A 12,831-nucleotide genomic window follows, 5' to 3' on the forward strand; every position below is an offset into this window, starting at 1 on the left:
TAACTAGTGATTTGAAAGACTTGCAACTACTCTCTGAACTTTTCATCGGATAACCAAGCTTGTTTTCATCTTTAATTCTGTACCTGCGTGCTTGCTAGCACTAAGAGCAGGTATTATTCATCGGACAATTGCTACACTTTAATAGTCATCACTACCGCTGCTAACCGGGTCCGAGTTTGGACCAATAAGAAAAGCCAATCTGAGGCAGCGCCCACATTAGCGTTGCCATCACGCTAAAGGCTCTTAACCAACTTACGGAGGACACCGAGGGGAAAGTTTGTGGCAAGCCCCTGTCTACTGCTGACCAGGTCCGAGTTTGGACCAATCAGAAGAGCCGATCTGAGACAGCGCCTACATTAGCGGTGTCACCACGCTAACGGCTGTAACCAACTCACGGAGGATATCGAGTGGAAAGTTTGGGGTAAGCCCCTGTTTGCTAGCAAACCAACATACATTACGGATACTGTAAGTGTACACCAGACTGTCATTTATTGTACTACGAACTTTCTCTGCTATTACAATTATTATATGGCGGCAACTTAAGGACTTTTAATCACGGAGACGTCCGTTTTTATTTACTATTGTGTATTATTTGCTGTGCATTAAATTGATGCTATTTTTTAAGATACGCTAAATGTCTATGCCAATTTCATTTATATAGTCTTACCTCCTAGCACCTTTAGCTATAGCGCTCCTGATATACTCTCCTTTTCTAACCTTATCTAGATTGCTACCTCTAATACCTAATTTGACTTTCTCAATCCCTATTAACCTATTATTCTAGGTGATGAGTTATGATGTTTCTTAAAATGTTGTGCTATACTAGAAGGTTTTTCCTCTTGTTCTATGTCCCGCACATGTTCTAATGTGCGATCATCTAGGGCTCTAGTCATTTTCCCGACATAGAAGAGAGGACAGCTACATTTAGCCAGATCAATCAATCCCTCTGACCTGCATGTAATTTTTGCCCTAATGTTATAGGTGCGGCCTGATTTTGACACAATATACTTGGCTTTTTGGATATAATTACAGCCTTTACAACATCTACAAGGGTTACATCCAGGTTCATTTAAAGAACTCTGAAGCCAGTTATGAGTTTGTGATGGTTTGCTAAAAAAAGCTAGATTTGGGGCCCTTCTTGCAGTCATCTGAGGGTGATCTCCTAAAATTTTACTTAAATCGATATCTGTTTTTAGGATTGGCGAGTGTTTTCTCAGTATAGACTGTAGATCAAACCATCCCTCACTATATTGAGTTATAAATCTTATCTTGTTGGTATTTTTAGATTTATCCCCAATCCGTGAGGCCTGGTCTAACACTTCAACTTGACTTTTATTTTTAACCCTCTGAAAACCTTTAGAAATTATTTTATTGGAATATCCACGTTCCTTAAATCTGTTTGTCAACAATTTTGATTCATTAATAAATGCTGTTTCTATAATGCTCGTGGCATATTCCTCTATCAGACCAAACTTGGCCAGTAGTCTTCTTATCCCGGCGTCAAGTGGAATGATAGGAAATATCCCAGAGCAGAGAGAGTTTGTAAAATGCGGTAAGCAGTACTTACAATAGGCAGGGTAGTCCTTGGCGGCAACAGGAAGACAATCCAGCAATATAGCAGTTCAGGGGTAAACCAATAGCAGGACTAGGAACAGGCAGAAGTCAGCAACAAAAGGAAATCCAGCAGTATAACAGTTCAGGGGTAAACCAATAGAAGGACCAGATAGGCAGAGTTCAGTAACAGTATAGCAATCCAACAGTTCAGGGGCTAAGCAGACAGAGTGGTCAGGCAGGCAGAGTTCAGCAACAGTATAGCAATCCAGCAGTTCAGGGGTTAAGCAGGCAGAGCGGTCAGACAAGCAGAGTTCAGCAACAGTATAGCAATCCAGCAGTTATGGGGTTAAGCAGGCAGAGTGGTCAGACAAGCAGAGTTTTTAGCAACAGTATAGCAATCCAGCAGTTCAGGGGTTATGCAGGCAGAGTGGTCAGACAAGCAGAGTTCAGCAACAGTATAGCAATCCAGCAGTTCAGAAATTAAGTAGGCAGAGTGGTCATGCAAGCAGAGTTCAGCAACAGTATAACAGTCCAGCATAAAGCAATACAACACCCAGGAGCACACTAAGCAACACCTATACTTGGGCAGTGAAGATAGTAAGTGACAGACTTACATAGGCACAAGATTCGCGCCACAGGCGATCCGGACCGGCTTCAGAAGGGGAGAGACGTGCGGCGATGATGTAATCGCTGCACGCTCACAGGAACTGCTGTATCCCTGGCAACTGCCAGCGCAACAACTGCCGCGTCCCTGGCAACAGCCAGAGCGGTGCAGCGTGACATAGCCCCCCCTTCAAGGGTTCCCTCCAGGAACCAGAGTCGGTTTCAAAGGTTGAGTTGCATGGAATCTGGAGACCAATTATGGAGCATGTGCATCATGGGCAGGAACCCAGGAACGATCTATCACAGAGTAACCCCTCCAATGCACAAGGTACTGTAGTTGCCTGCGCTTGTATCTTTAGTCCAGGATCTTAGCAACCTTATACTCAGGGTCACCATGGATCAGGAGCGGAGGAGGAGGAGGAGGTCGAAGCTGAGTATATCTGTTCCTGATGTAGGGCTTGAGTAGTGAGATGTGGAACACTGGGTGTATGCGCAGGGTTCTGGGCAAGGCCATTCTGTAGGCAACAGGAGACATCCTTTTAAGGACCTTGTAAGGGCCAATAAAATTAAGCCCTAATTTGTGACTGGGTTGATGTAGACGAATATGTAGAGTAGAGACCAAACACGTTCACCTACCGAAAAGGCACAAATAGAAGCTCTATGATGATCAGCAAACCTCTTGTATCTGGAGACAGCTGAACGTAACTGAGAGCGAATATATTGCCAATGAGTAGTGAGGTTAGTAACGTGTCGGTCTGCAGCAGGAACCCCTGTGGACTGAGCAGAAAGAGGAAAGACATGAGGTTGGTAACCTGCTGCGGCTTGAAATGGAGAACATCATAGAGAAGAGTGCCAATGAGTGTTCTTTGCCAGCTCAGCTAGGGGTAACAATTCAGACCAGTTGGTATGGAGAGTATTAACAAAGGTTCTGAGATAGGCTTTGAGATCTTGATTCACTCTCTGTCAGCCCATTAGTCTTAGGATGGTAGCCAGAAGACAAGGAAACAGTGGTTCCAATCAATTTGCAAAAGGCTTTCCAAAAAGTAGAGATGAATTGTGGATCTCTGTCGGAAACAATATTCACGGGAATGCCATGTAGTCGTACCACAAGTAACAGAAAAAGAGATGATAATTCTTGGGCAGATGGCAGTTTCTTTAGGGGTACAAAATGAGCCGATCTGGAAAATCGATCCACCACAACCCAGATAACCGTATGATGGTCAGAAGGAGGGAGGTCCACAATGAAATCCATTGTAAAGTGCATCCAAGGTTATTTGGGAATGGACAACGGTTGGAGTAAGCCAGGAGGCAAGGATCAGGGAGTCTTATTGGCAGCACAAATCGTGCAGGCTTTCACATAGTGCGTCAGACTTCATGGTAGGCCACCATAAATGTTGGGAAAGAAGCTTAAAAGTTCTTGCCAAACCAGGATGTCCTGAAAGTTTACTATCATGAGCCCAGGATAGCACAGGGGTGTGTAGGTTCAGAGGTACAAAGAAGATATCGGGAGCTGCGTGGGCTTCATGAGGCATTCTAGACTGGGCATGTTAAGTGGTTTTAAGTTGAGCAACCACACAGGAGGGGAGTATGATGTGTTCAATAGGATCTTCAGAGGAATTACTAGACTGAGGAAACTGACGGAAAGGGCATCAGCCTTTTTATTTTTTCCCAGGAAGATAAGAGACCACAAAGTTAAAACAGGAAAAGAACATGGCCCATCTGGCCTGTCGGGGATTGAGTCGATGAGCAGTCTCTAGGTACGTCAGATTCTTGTGGTCAGTGACAATTTGAATGGGGTTCGCAGTACCCTCTGGCCAATGACACCATTCAATCAAAGCCATCTTAATGGCTAAGAGTTCACAAATACCCACATCGAAATTCCTCTCTGCTGGAGTAAAGCATTTGGAGAAAAAGGCTACAGGGTGCAACTTGGAGGTTGAAGAATCACTTTGGGTTAAGACTGCTCCAGCTCCAATCTCGGAGGCGTCAACCTCTAAAGTGAACTGCAGGTCAGGATCAGGATGGCAGAGCACAGGAGCAGAACAAAAGGCCTTTTTCAGATGAGAGAAGGCATCCATGGCTTCAGGAGGCCAATGTTTGCAGTCCTTGTTCTGTTTAGTCAACTCAGTGAGTGGAGCAACTATCTGGGAAAAGTTTTTTATAAACTTGCGGTAATAATTGGAGAACCCCAAGAATCTCTGTAGTTCCTTTAATGAAGTGGGTTGAGGCCATTCCAGAACTGTGGTGAGCTTAAAAGGATCCATGGCAAAACCTTCCTTCGCGATGACATAGCCAAGGAACTGAATCTGAACTTGATCAAACTCACATTTCTCCAGTTTGGCTACCAGAGAATTGTCTCTGAGGCGAAAAAGTACCTGTCTCACGTGTTCATGATGCTCCTCAAGGGTGGAGGAGAAAATAAGGATATCATCCAGGTAGATGATGACAAAGCGATTGAGGAGGTCACGGAAGACATCGTGGACAAATGCTTGAAAGACTGCAGGGGCATTACACAGCCCAAAAGGCATTATTCGTAATGCCCTGATCTTGTGTTGAAGGCAGTCTTCCATTTATGCGCTGGGAAGATACGAATACGAAGTAGCGTGGATTTTGGAGAGAATCATAAAGTTCAGTGATTAACGGAATAGGATAGCGATTCTTGATAGTGATGTTGTTTATGGCTCTGTAGTCGATACAGGGTCTGAGTCCACCATCCTTTATACTGACGAAAAAGAAGCCAGCCCCGGCAGGAGAAGTGGAAGGGCAAATAAAAACTTTAGCTAGGTTGTCTTGAATATAGTCCTCCATGGCCTTGGTTTTAGCTTTGGAGAGTGGATAAGTCCTCCCTTTAGGAAGTGGTGCTCCAGGAAAGAGGTCAATTTTTCAGTCGTAAGGATGGTGGGGTGGAAGCACATCAGTTGCTTTCTTTTCAAACACATCTGTAAAATCTGCTTATACTGAGGGAAGACTTGAAGGGGTCAGTAGACTGACTATGGGGATGTGGTGCAGAGGAGTAACCTTAGCCAGACAGGAGTGGAAGCAGGAAGTACCCCAGGAGGCCAACTGTCCCTCAGTCTAGTCGAATTGTGGGTTGTGTATACGAAGCCAAGGAAGACCAAGGATGACAGGCTGTGCTAGGGGAATGAATGACATCGAACTGCATCTGTTCGGTATGAAGGACTCCCACAGTCAGGGTTAAGGGTACATATTCGAAATGGATTAACCCTGATCCAAGGGGAGTGCCATCCAGAGTAGTTATTTTGAGATATTGTTTTTTCTGCAAAAGAGGCAACCCTGCCTGAATCATAAAACGGTGATCAAGAAAATTTCCAGCTGCCCCTGAATCAATGAAGCCTTGAGCGTGCACAGAATTCTGAAAGAAGGTAAGGGTAACAGGTAACAATCTAATCAAAAGAGAGGGGGCGCTAGTCTATAGCTATTGATAACAATAAAAATACCAAATATATATATAATTATGAGTACAGTCAAAAGTCCCAACAGATATGTAAAAAGGAAATTCTGGAAACAGGTTCAAGTCCACAATGAGGGGTAATTCTTCTTCTAGACCAGATGATGGCAGCCTCCTCCTCACCAATAGGTTCAGATATACTATAAGAAAAACAAAGCAAAGGGGCGCCACATGTGTGGTATCATCAAATTTAAACAGGACCACAGAATATTATGAGCCAAATGGGTACTCACATGGCTATAAAGCACACCTATGTGCTTGTAGGGACAGGCTGCAGATTTAACAGTTGTGGCAGCTCACCCACAAGGGAATCAGTCATCTAGTGCAGTGAAAAAATGAAGCACAAAACAAGCACCAATTGTGCAGATCACTCAGGATATAGTTAATATTCACTTTACACAAAGATGGGTACTCACATGCTAGATGAGCACACCAATGTGCTAGTAGGAACAGGCTGGCAGATTTTAGTATGGTGTGTCAGCTCACCACTAGGGAACCTTTTCCTCAGTGTGTAGTCTCCAGGTAAGACAAAGTCTTGTTGATTAGGCCCCCATTCAAGCAGGTACAGATAGTTATAACCACTCACAAAACTGTTTAAAAAGTACTATTTATTTCTATAAAAACAGATTAAAAAGTATGTACAAATGAGTGGATAGGATGTGTGTAATCGAGCCCCCTAAAAATGCAACCCCTTTTTTTGGCTATAAACCGTTTCCTCAGGCATAATATTCACCTTGCTTCTACCCTGCTTTATATGTCTACTGCCTAATACCAACTAACAATAGCCTTCCTACAAGAGGGGCGTGTTCCCTAATTAGTATCAATAACACCTGATTGTTTCAGTGTTAGTTACAAGAGTGTCAAATTTGTATACTTTCTATAATAACATCAAATACATGTATACATGTATTTGATGTTATTATAGAAAGTATACAAATCCAGACAGATAGGTGCAGGATTCGCGCCACAGTAGAGCCGGACCGGATTCAGAAGGGGAGAGACGTGCGGCGATGACGTCATCGCTGCATGCTGCATGCTCACAGGAGCCACCGCATCCCTGGCAACAGTCAGAGTAGGTTTTCTATAAATAGAGGTGTGTAGCTGACCATTACATTTGAAAATATTTAGGTCTAAAAATTTAATTTCATCCGTATTAATGTTCATTAATACAGATGGAATAACAGCACGTTGTCAATATAGCAAAGCCACAGACTCACATGCTGCGATCCTGGGAAGCCAATGTCAAATATACATTTAGTTTTCCAATGTCCCAAATAAAGGCATGCATATGAGGGGGCAAATTTAGCCCCCATAGCATTCCCTCTAATTTGAACATAAAAAACATAATTGAACACAAAGACATTATTCTAATGACATTATTCTAAAGACACTATTCTAAGACATTAAACTAATAAATGGCACGCATCCTGAAGCTACAAATGTGGATCAGGCCCCACTAAAACAGCAAAGACCCAATATAGAAAAGTTCAATTTTAGACCTGTACCCTTCAATGTCATTAAGAAACACCTCGATAATCTAAAAATGAAAAACCAGTCAGGACCTGATCAAATCCCAGCAATGCTGTTGAAGCTCAGTGCGCCGGCAATTGCTAAGCCTGTTGCAACCCTAATTAACAAATCCTTGGTGTCTGGATACATACCCAAACTCTGGAAAACTGCAAGAGTAGTGCCTATTCATAAAAGTGGGGAGTTAACCTTGGTTTCTAACTATCGTCCTATATCACTGCTCCCTGTATTGTCAAAAATCCTAGAAAAATGCGTCCATACGCAATTATGCGAGTATTACCAACTTTCTAACTATCTGACCCCTGATCAATCAGGTTTCAGACCGAATCACTCCACTACAACTGCCCTCCTAAAAGTTTGCAACGACATCCAAACTGCCATGGAACAAGGAGACCTAACTGGAGCTATTTTCCTTGATTTTGCAAAGGCTTTTGACACAGTGGACCATGACCTACTACTTCTCAAACTAAAAAACTCTGGTATTGCTGATCACCCGTTAACCTGGTTTAAATCATATGTATCGGATCGATCACAATATGTCTCTGTCTCTAACATTGACTCCCTCCCTCTCCCAGTCACGTGTGGTGTTCCCCAAGGTTCCATTCTCGGCCCCCTACTATTCACATTATTTATAAATGATTTGCCTAATGTCTGCAAATCCTCAACTGTACACATGTACGCAGACGACACGGTAATCTATGCAAACAAATCTGATCTGCTGCAGCTTGAAACAGTGCTCCAAGACCAGTTCACAGAGGTAGAAAAGTGGATCTCGAAAAACAAACTCTTCCTAAACACTGACAAAACGGTCACAATGATCTTTGGAATGGGACCTAAAATACATAAATTACAAAATTCCCATCTTCGCATCAAAACAAAATCCAATTGCACGCTGACCGCAGTCCACTCTTTTAAATACTTAGGTATGTTGTTAGACCCCAATCTATCTTTTGGACTCCACATAGAAAAAATTGCCTCTAAACTTTATCCAAAACTAGGTGCCCTGTACAGAAACAAATCTTGCCTCAGCCCTACAGTAAAGGAAAAGATTGTACAGCAAATGCTGATGCCTATCTTGGATTATGGGGACATAGTATATGCACCTGCTCCGCAAACTCACCTTAATAAACTAAATACGTTATATAACTCGCTCTGCCGCTTTGTGCTACAATGTAACTACAGGACCCACCATTGTGACATGCTAAAAGAACTAAACTGGCTGTCGCTAGAATCCAGACGCACCCTCCATCTTTCCTGCCTTGTCTTTAAGAGCCTTTCTGGGAAGCTCCCACCCTACCTGAGCAGAATGCTCTCCCCTGCTATTCCCACCTCCTATAACCTCCGATCCAATAACAGCACATTATTTAGCTTGCCTCAATACAAAAAAAAAGCAGCTCGATCCTCCTTTTCCTACAGAGCGCCACAATTATGGAATGACCTCCCTCACACTTTAAAAACTTCCCCAAGCCTAAAATCCTTTAAGAGATCCCTCTATACATATCTCAAAACAGAATGCTCCTGTCATGGATAAATATTTCATACCTGCTCTATGTTAAATGTTTGCATATAATGTGTATTTTTATTATTGTTTTTGTATTTTATTGTACCCTATTGTATCAATGCAATGTTTTGTGATCCCAGGACATACTTGAAAACGAGAGAAATCTCAATGTATCCTTCCTGGTAAAATATTTTATAAATAAATAAATAAATAAATTCTTGAGTGCAAACTCCAAAATTTCTCTAATAAAATCTGTATGTTTCTGTTGAGCTTTTCCTCTCCGACTTAGATAGTAGTGAATAGCTTGCAACCCTGTGGCATGCAGAATACTGGAAAACAGTGACTCCACATCTATGGTAGCCAAAAACATTTGGTCTGCTATAGTAATATCTTTTATTTTTCTCAACAGATCAGGTGTATCTCAGACAAATGAATTTAAGCTACTGACAAGAGGCTGTAAAAAATGATCAATATACTGTCCATTTTTTTCCAAAGGTCCTTGTATCCCTGAAACTATGGGGCGTCCCGTGGGATACTCAACCCCCTGTTTTGTGAATTTTAGGGATTGTATAAAAAGAAGGGACATTTGGAAACTTGGGCATTAAGAATTCATATTCAGATTTAGATATTACCTGTTCATGCAATGCTTTTGACAGAATAGATTCTAGATTTTTCCAGTGGATTATGATCCAATATCTGATATTGTTGTCAATCCGATAGCTGCCAGTGGCATTCTTTGTGGTAAATTATTTAATCCTGTACCACTATATTGCCCCCCTAATCAGAAGATTTGATTGTGATAATAACATTATTTCTTTCTCTGTGTACAGATTGTCTTTACATATCTCAATATTCTGTAAACCCCTAATATCATGTTCCACTAGTTTAACAAAAGTCTCAACTACAGGGACTTTTTTTTTAGGGATGGCATGAACTTGGAGACTGGTTTGAGACCACTACTCAAATTCGTCTGATCAGAGGTACTTTCCTCAGATTAATAGAATAGTGATTCCAAAGTGTCCATCACAAAATCTTCACTTACTGCTGGCAAGTCCTCCCCCTCACCAACAAACATTTTATGACAGACTAGTTTCCTTTACTGCTGTAAATTTATAAAAAAAATTTGGTTGGGGAGAAGGAAAGACCTTTCCTAAGTACCCTGTGTTGTGCCTCCATCAAAACAGTGGAATAGAGGTTAATCACTAATCTATCATCTATTTATTCACTCTGAGGCCATACTTCTGTTTTATTTGGTGTGTTTGTTGTGCATTTGGAGTTTTTTGTTTTGCCCCTTCTTGTCCTCGATATTCTGTGTATTCCTGTTCCTCTATAGGGACTTGTGTGTCTGTTTGTTGAGATGTAGAAGGTTGTCTGGTGTTACCATGTGTTCTATTATTACGTCATGTTCTATTGAAGGTATATATCTCTTTTTCTTTTTATAGTCCAAGCTATTTCTAACAAATTTCTTTTTAATTTCCATCTCAGATTGTGTTTTAACCACCTAATTTTTCATTTTGTCATTGAGTTCTTTAAACTCTGAATTATCCTCCCATTTATTGAGTCTAGCTGTAGTCTCAGTCAAGTAATTATTAATTTTTCCATTTTCAAAGTATCTTCTCTCACTATTAAATTCATTATCTTAGTGGAACATTCATTAAGTGCCTCTTCCCATTCCTCCTTAAATGTTGGAAAACAATTTTATTGGCTGATTTAAAAAAAAAAAAAAAGCAAATATTTCTATTGGTTGATTTAAAAACGTTTAAAAAAACAGTCAACAGAACTGCCAGGCACCCTATAAATAAATTGAGTGTTCTGCCAGACAGCATGAAGAGAGTATCCAGGAAGAAGAGTTAACATGGCAGAGGAGGAGCCGCCGCTGCCATGGAGGAGCCATTTGCTAGGAGGACCACGCTGCGACTGCCGACATGGATGCCACCAAGAAGGACCACTGCTGCTGCTCCTGAGGACCTTATGGATTACATCTGATGAAGAAAAGTTGAGGAGCCTTTTTTCTTTTCCTTCATGGATTTTGTGGGCGTTTTTGGATTTGTATGCTTTTTTCATCACCAGGTTTGTGGATTACATCTGATAGAAAAAAGAAGAGAAACCTTTTCTTTTTTCTTTGTGGATTTTTTTTTCTTCACCTGGATCATGGATTATATCTGATGAAGACTTCAGGGTGGTGAGTATAACATATTTGTTTACTGTTGTTTTTTTTTTGCTTTAAACATTTATTGTCTTAGGGTTTGTTTGTTTATTTTGTAGTAGTTGTTTCTTGTTGTTGTGTTAGATTTTATCAGCACACAGCAGCCTAATAAACTGTAATGAACAAGTCCAGCACTTCCTCTTTTCTTTGCTGCTTCCAGACAGCAGGTCATGTATTATTTTTCCCCTCAAATTGTAATGTATTGTGATTATCTTTGCATAAGATCACTAATCTGTTTATCTTTGTTTTAGAATATACTATAAACCATTATATAGGTTTCTTTCCTAGGTTTTTTAGTCTCTATTCTGTTTATCTTGTTAAGACTTTTCTGTAAAACTATTATATATGGTTTCTTTCCTAAGTTCTTTATAGTCTTATCCCTTTATTTTTCATATTCTTATCCTATATGTAATTGTTTGTTTTATATTCTTATCCTATATGTAATTGTTTTATATTGGAACAGGCAATAGGTTTACAGCCTGCTTGCCTGCATGATGTTTGTATATTAGGCCGGTTTCCAGGCCTTGTTTCTTTTCTTGCAAAGCTTTATTTAGTACAGTGTGCAGAGTGTGTGTGGCCAGTAGCCAGGCCTCATTATTTCATAGAACTTCTTTCCATCAGGTGCCGTGCTTAGGACCCCCCTTTATTTCTGCACATTATATTAAATTTAGACAAGTCTGTATTTGCTAAACTTGTTGTTTTCTAGCTTGCCTACAATTAATAGGTTTTTTCCTTGTGTGTTGTATTATCTTAGTATGATGTCAGCCTTATGGTCTAAGATTATATATAGTAATTTTAAGGCCGTGTCACTCCTTTTCTAGCAGCCCCATCTGAGTGACCTATCTATTTATATAAAATTCTCTCTTACTTAATGATATGAAATCCTTTATTCCTTGCCTTCCAGAGCTTTCATATGCAGGATTTTTAGACTGTTTTAATATAACCCCTTTCACTTGTTAGACCCAGGTTTGATGGCCCTCTGGGTCTGACAGAATTAAAAAGTATTTCTTGTTATAGACTATAAAGTATTATAGACTCAGATGCTGATCTAAGGATCCAGTATTAACCTTTTAAAAGCCTGCAGGAATCTGTATGTAGGTGAATATTTGTGTGTGTATATATACTGTGTATATATATATATATATATATATATATATATATATATATATATATATATATATATATATATTTATACAGGTCTTTGTGTCTAGATGTACCTATGCACGTTTTATGTAGCTATATTTATGTGTGTGTGTATATGTACATATTTATGTGTATATGTTTTCCTATACATGTTTTTATGTATGCATGTGTAGGTGAATATATTCGTGTGTATTCTGTCTCTTATGGCTTGGTTTGGAGTATATAGGAGCTTGTTTCACTTAAATAGTAATATACGTCCAGAAGTTAATGCCACTTGTCATTTTTTATGCACATATGTACGGCTTCATTTTGGAAGCTTGTATAGCACAGGCTATTCAGTCTAAATTGCTCTTAATACATCTCTATCAGAGCGCAGTTTTAAATTCCATACAAATTTTCCATAATATATATATATATATATATATATATATATATATATATATATATACACACATACATTCAGCTGCTTCATATTCAGCTGCTTCAGTTTTATTGAATATATGGAGATTATCCTGTATTTGGCTACATATATAAACCTATATTAGGGCTTTATTTTAGTTTTTTAGCCTATATGAGCCTATATAATAAGTTCTTTGGCCTGTTTTCAGGCTATATATTTTAGGCTATATTTATATACGGCTAGATTACGAGTCTTGTGTTAGGCTTAAAAAGCAGCATTGGCCGGTCCCAACGCTGCTTTTTAACGCCCGCTGGTATTACAAGTCTTGAAGGTACAGGTGTACCGCTCACTTTTTTAGCCAGACTTGGAAATACCGCAAATCCACTTACGTAAATTGCGTATCCTATTTTTTCAATGGGACTTGCATA

Source organism: Bombina bombina, chromosome 4 (assembly GCF_027579735.1).
Source record: "Bombina bombina isolate aBomBom1 chromosome 4, aBomBom1.pri, whole genome shotgun sequence".
Classification (NCBI taxonomy): Eukaryota; Metazoa; Chordata; class Amphibia; order Anura; family Bombinatoridae; genus Bombina; species Bombina bombina.